The following is a 6,000-nucleotide window of genomic DNA, read 5'->3' as shown; positions in this document are numbered from 1 at the left end:
CTATTGTGAATAATGCTGCAGTGACCACGGGGGCACATCTGTCTCTTTAAGACACTGGTTTCCTTTCCTTTGGATATACCCAGGAGTGGAATCTGCAGGATATTTTAATTTTTTTAGAGAAACATAGGGCTATGCAATGTCCTTTGGACACTGTGCAAACTAATTTCTTGATGTAGTTCACAGTTTCAACATTAGATCTAGTGACAGTACTTTTGATAGCATGATGTCTTTGTGAAACTGGCTGTTCAGCAGCTGCTGTGGTAGAAAACAAATACTAAGTGGAAATCAGTGTAGAACAGAGCATGAGGGTGGTGGTGACCAATCTGACTCCAAGGTTTGAGAAACTATACAGTGCCCAGCAGGTACACCCATCCCATTGGGAAGCAATTGTGATTATTTAAGAATGAAATTCTATGATAAATATATATATTTATATTTTATTTCCATGCATTGTTTTTTTTCACATGACTACTAAGTTGTTAAGATACAAATATTCAGGAAGCCATTTGAACTTAACTATTTAATGAACGGAGTTGTTAGGTGTTTCTTATGGCCCAGTTCAGTTCAGTTCAGTCGCTCAGTCGTGTCGGACTCTTTGCGACCCCATGAATCGCAGCATGCCAGGCCTCCCTGTCCGTCACCAACTCCCAGAGTTCACCCAGACTCACGTCCATCGAGTCAGTGATGCCATCCAGCCATCTCATCCTCTGTCATCCCCTTCTCCTCCTGCCCCCAATCCCTCCCAGCATCAGAGTCTTTTCCAATGAGTCAACTCTTCGCATGAGGTGGCCAAAGTACTGGAGTTTCAGCTTTAGCATCATTCCTTCCAAAGAAACCCCAGGGCTGATCTCCTTCAGAATGGACTGGTTGGATCTCCTTGCAGTCCAAGGGACTTATGGCCCAGGGAGCCCATGAAAAAATTGTATAGACACAGATTGTTGTAAACTGAGAAAGTTTTGAAACCTTGGGTTTAGATATTTTGTCTATTAGATAGCTAATTGAAAGTTGAACTTGATTAAAAATATTTGGCACATGCAACTTTGTATCAGCCTACTACTTAAAAATCTCAGTGTCTTCTCATGCCTACCAAGAAAACACCAAGTTTCCCAGACCATTACTGCAGACCTTTCATGTGTTCTTTCCTGATTCTTTTCCCCTCCACCACCAACATACTTTTTAGTGTTTAGTATACTTCTATCACTATCATCTGACTAAAACAGAATATTCATCATTCCCAGAGTTTTGATTTGCCCTCTCTACCAGCCTCTTTCCCAAAAATGCACTCTCTTCTGTTAATGGTATCCTGCCAATTCTTTAAGAATCTACAAAATCCAAAGTATTAATAAATTCTGTCTCTTTCATTGAAGAGGTTTGTCTTTCTCTTCTGTCAGGTATGAGTTCTCATGCTTCGCAGATCTGTAGACATACAACTCTCAGGAGCCTTTCTCATATTTTCTCTTTTCTTTTTTCCCCTATTAAATGGAAATTTCTTATATGGCAAGGACCATTTCTTATATGTGTTTATATGTACTGCAGTGTTACTCCCTAGAGTTCAAGGATTAGTGGAATGGATGGGTGAATAGAAGGATGGATGCATGGGTGAATGAATGGCTGGATAATAAAGTAATGGATGGATAGAAAGATGGATGCATGGATGGAGGATAGATGAAAAATAAATGGATGAGTAGATGAATTAGTACATGGATGAGTGAATAGGTGTGTGAATAAATGTTACAGCAGTTTAAAAACCCATTTTTCCCTAATATTTTAGTCCCTCATAGTCATAGATTGCCCAGGAGTTACATTCAATCAATAATTCTTTTGCCATTCCATGCCTTATTAGTACTCTAACACCCCTTCTCATCATATCAAAAATTTGAAAAAAAATTCTCATACTCACCAATAAGCTTTACTTCTCACAGTCAAATGTACATATAAGCTTCCTTATCAAATCATTTGATTTGTGTATTCAAAAGTAACAATAGTGATTATGATATATTTTATCATATATATAATTTATGTTTCCTGGAGAAGGGAATGGCAACCCACTCCAGTATTCTTGCCTGGAGAATTCCTTGGGCAGATGACTCTAGCAGGCTACAGTCCATGGAGTCGCAAAGAGTCGGACATGACTGAGCAATTAACACACAACACATACTTTATATTATATAATCACATAAAGGCAGTGTGTTTATAGATAAAAAATCAAGTCTTCCCATAAAATATAGGAATTAGTTAATTGTATACAATGTGATTCAAGAGACTATAGTGAAGTTGACTGTGAATTTCAAGCACAAAATTTGTCAGTAACCTTGAGAAAGGGAACTAATGTTTATTGAGCATTGCTGTGTGTCATTTAATTCTCACAACTACCTTGTGGGTTAGAAATTATTATTCCTGTTCTGTAAATGGTAAAATAGAACTACGTGGAGGGTTTCAATCTTGCCCAAGTTCACATATCTCATACATAGCAGTAATTCATTGTAGCTCAGACCCATGCTCTTTCCCCCTCATGACAGTGAAATGCAAACATGGGCACCCAGCAGTAAGAACTAAGAAGAAATCACATTGTTCCTATACCAAAGCTTTAAACAGAGAAAAAGTGGCATAGGTGTGTCCTCCACTCTCCAATCTGCAGACCCTTATAACAGTAATTTCTGTTTTCCACTTTACATTTCAAAGAATCAAGGAGTAGAAAGGAGAAGACTGAGGAGAGAGAAAAATAAAGGGAGTAAAAGTTAAGAGGGCCCTGGGAAATATGCAGAATTAACTTTATCAGCGGGAGAAGCAGAGAGTCTTTCCCTCTCACTCTTTCTCCTGCCAGGCCTCTAAAGTATTGCTCAGACTTAATTTCAAGTCATTTACTTCTTAAGAGGAGATGCCTAGGAGAAAACAAGAATAGGACCTGCTATTTCATGGAATAGTTCTCTAAAATCTGGAGCTTGAATTCTAGCCCCATTCCTTTCCAGATATGTGACTTTAACCTCTCTGTGCCTCTGACTCCTCATCTGTAAAATGGGTACAAAAATATTACCTACCTCATTGTGTGGTTGTAAGGATCAAATAGAATATTCAGATGTAGTTCTGGCAATAGGTAGTATTCAATAGATGTCAATAGTGATGATGCATGGGAGTGGTGATGATGCTCTGGGACAGTTCTGCCTGGGGGACTCCAGGCAGGTTTTATAGGACTGATATTCTAGAGGAGAGAATGAAGGGGATTCAGAGCATTTCAAGCAGCATGTTTGAATAATCATAGGGCAGCAAAAGAGCCTACCTAGAGAAGAACAAGAACTTCTCTGTGGTTAAATTCATTGCATTCTTAATTGTTTTAAGAATTTCTTAAGAGGAGAATGTTACGTTAAGAATCACCATGGAAGAGACTGTTGAAAGCACAGTGTTGTAACTTAGTATTGAGAGATCTTACATGTAAGACCAGAGAGAGGAGCAAAGGCAGTATTCAGAACAAAACTCCTTTGATTTTTTTCTTCCACTTACAATGTTGGAAGTATCAAAGAAGTTGACTTGGTTCCTGTTCCTCGTGGGTCCTCCTCAGAAGGTGACAATGAAACAGCATTAGGTGAGGAAGAGATGTGCTGTGGAGGTAATACCTGTGAAAGATACAAGTGGAAGGAAGAGGGAATGACCTGTGAAAGCCTCAGACCATGATGCAGCTCCCACAAAGTCTCCACCAACCCAGTGGGGAGTTCTGGGGCAAAGATTGCCCATTAGAAGAGTCCTTCATTGGGCAGAAATGACAGTTTTAGTGTTCCCACCATGCTGGGTCTTTGGCTGAGGGCTGCTAAGAAGAGCATGGCCTCAGATCAAAAGTTAAGTTGGATCTTGAAGATACTTATCAACTGGAATTTCTCGCTAACTGTATTCCTGGTAGCTGAACAGGGAAGATCAGAGAAATGCATCTCTGTGGATGGATGCCATGGTTCCTTCGATGAAGTGTCTCCTAAGACAGCACTGTGAATGGGAGGTGGAAGAAGAGAAGTTAGTAAGCTCCCAGAAGACCTAGTTTCTGACCCGCAGTCAACATTAGTTTACTGTCACAGCCTCTTAAATATTCTGGTTTTAATTTTCTCAGCTAGGAAGGTGAGGAGATTCTGGTTGAAATCTAGAATGTATTTGATTCCAGATAGCAAGAATTCTTAATCCGAAATCCTATGGAAGGAGAAATCCCATGGTATTAAGAACATGGATTGCCTGAATTTGAAATCCGGCTTTAGTTGTGTTATTGTTGTTGTTCAGTTGCTAAGTTGTGTCCAACTCTTTGCAACCCCATGAACTGTAGCACGACGCCAAGCTTCTCTGTCCCCCACTGCCTCTCAGAGTTTGCTTAAATTCATGTCCATTGAGTCAGTGATGCTGTCTAACTAACTCATCCTCTGCCTCCCCCTTCTCCTTTTGCCGTCAATCTTTACCTGCACCAGGGTCTTTTCCAATGAGTCAGCTCTTCGCATCAGATGGCCAAAGTATTAGAGCTTCAGCTTCAACGTCAGTCCTTCCAGTGAATATTCATGGTTGATTTCCTTTAGGATTGACTGGTGTGATCTCCTTGCAGTCCAAGGGACTCTCAAGAGTCTTCTCCAGCACCATAATTCAAAAGCATCAATTCTTTGGCACTCAGCCTTCTTTATGGTCCCACTCTCACATCCATACATGATTACTGGAAAAACCATAGCTTTGACTCTACACACCTTTGTCAGCAAAGTGATGTCTCTGCTTTTTAATACTCTGTCTAGCTTTGTCATAGCTTTCCTTCCAAGGAGCAAGTGTCTTTTAATTTCAAGGCTGAAGTCACTGTCTGCAGTGATTTTGAAGCCCAAGAAAATAAAATCTGTCACTGCTTTCACATTTTCCCCTTCTATTTGCCATGAAGTGATGGGACCAGATGCCACCATCTTAGATTTTTTAATGTTGAGTTTTAAGCCAACTTTTTTCACTCTCCTCTTTTAGTTGTGTAATCTTGGGTGAATTATAAAATCTCTCTGAACCTTGCTTTCCTCATCTTTAAAATGGGAATAATACTAGTAACTACCTAATAGGGTTGAAAATCCAAAAAGAAGAGAGCATTTAGAATAGTGCCTGGCACATGGTGAATGAATGCTCAGCAAATGCTAGTTGGAACTCCAATTCCCTGTTTATACATGTTCCCACATACAGATACTCTTGAAAGGACCCAGACCTTAGAGTGAGAATTTAAGGAGTGAGTGGGTCCGGGTTAAGCCCAGCAGCAGCTAAGTCTAAGGCAAACTTTAGCTCTGCTTTTTTTTTTTTAATCTCCTTTCTGATAAAGTGTAGAAAGTAGTTTTCTTCCAGAGCGCAGTTTGTGATGCTTCTGGATTGCATAGTAACAAAAGCTTTTCCTCACTCTTTTTCTGATCTGATTGTTTACAACTCAACAATTTTTTCAATGGAAGGTTTTAAAAAAAATTGTTGAGTTCTGCACCCCTGACCATTTGAAGTCACTGCATCTCAAACAAAATGCTTCAGAAGCCCATAAACACCATTGTTTGTTCTAAACTGCTCAGTTATTAACTGTCTATTCTTTTATTTTTTTGGATGCTTGGCAACCAGACTGTCTTTACTGTAGGCATAATGAGATGTCCCCCTTAAGTCAGCCTCGCAACTAGGGGATTGGTAGTGGTGGGGAGGTCTGCTCAATCTCTTCTCAAAGGCAGTCTCCCATACTTTCAGACCTTTGATTGAAGAAAGAGAATGTGCTTGGAGAGTTGATTCCAATAGTAGAAAACCCAAAGAGCAAGACTATTGTCGGTCATAATCATCAAAAAAAGACTTTACACATGAAGGAAGAGAAGTGGATGTTTTTTAATGACTCGAGTGATGTCTTTCTCATCCCAGCAGTACAATTGAAACTGTTCATTTTCAAAGTTGGTGTCCTCACTGTTGGCAAAGGAATGCAGAAGTGGAATTGGTACTATTAGGAGAGTCGGGTATGTGAGAGGGGAATACAAAATGATGTATCAAGCC

Source organism: Bos mutus, chromosome X (assembly GCF_027580195.1).
Source record: "Bos mutus isolate GX-2022 chromosome X, NWIPB_WYAK_1.1, whole genome shotgun sequence".
NCBI classification, from domain to species: Eukaryota; Metazoa; Chordata; class Mammalia; order Artiodactyla; family Bovidae; genus Bos; species Bos mutus.
Note: the sequence above shows the minus strand (reverse complement) of the source record.